We start from the raw sequence: 937 nt of genomic DNA, 5'->3' as shown, positions 1-937 counted from the left end.
TTCAAGGAAGAGCCCTAGGATGAGCTCATGAGGTACCAAGGCTCTGACTAGCGATGTGAAACGAAGGCATAAAAATATAGACAACAGCTCAAGCTAAGCTCACAGTTGCCGATTGTCAAGGAATTCGGATTTCACAGAAGCTAAATTCTGACAGGAAACTTCTGGATCACATGGAAGGACAGATATTTGGGCTGGGTCTTGAAATGTGAGCTGTTTCGGGATGTTGCCGTTATTTTAAATGACCATTTTTTGAAGATAAATTTTGTCTTGATTATCTTACGACAACCCTCCCTCATCACTAGACATTGGCTGTAGTCATTCAGAAGAGCTGGAGATTCATCTCCAGTAGCTGATCCCAGGAAAGCTGGGGTGGGTAGGATCAGGGTATTCCTTTACATTTGAATTTCAAACATATGCAGTTCCTGTGAAACATTTGGATACACTTACACTAAAACAACTCTTGTTCGTCTGAAATTAAAATTTAGTTGAACATACTACATTTTTATTCAGGAAATCTGACAGTCCTAAACGCACAATGTTCAATACCTGTATTGCTTCTGCTGAGGCATTGTATCCCCCATGACATTCCAAGCCCAGTCATAAGTTTTTGCTCAGAATACACAAAATGTGTTTCCTGGCCCAAGTGTGCATGATCCCTAACTTACCAGGGTTCTTTTTTGATCTTTCTGAGATGGGGTCTCCCTGTAGCTCCAGCTGGCTATGTAGACCAGGCTGGCCATGAACTCACAGAGATCCACCTGCCTCTGCCTCCCGAGTGCTGGGATTAAAGGCATGTGCCATCATGCCAAGCGTTGGTTGACTCTTAAAGTGAATCCAACACTTTTCTTTCTTTTTAACATTTAAAAAATCTTTATTGACGATTTCATGCATTCATATAAGGTGTTTAGACCAGACCCATGCCCATTCCCTCCCCTCC

Source organism: Nannospalax galili, unplaced genomic scaffold, assembly GCF_000622305.1.
Source record: "Nannospalax galili isolate Female #2095 unplaced genomic scaffold, S.galili_v1.0 scaffold271, whole genome shotgun sequence".
Lineage (NCBI taxonomy): Eukaryota > Metazoa > Chordata > Mammalia > Rodentia > Spalacidae > Nannospalax > Nannospalax galili.
Note: the sequence above shows the minus strand (reverse complement) of the source record.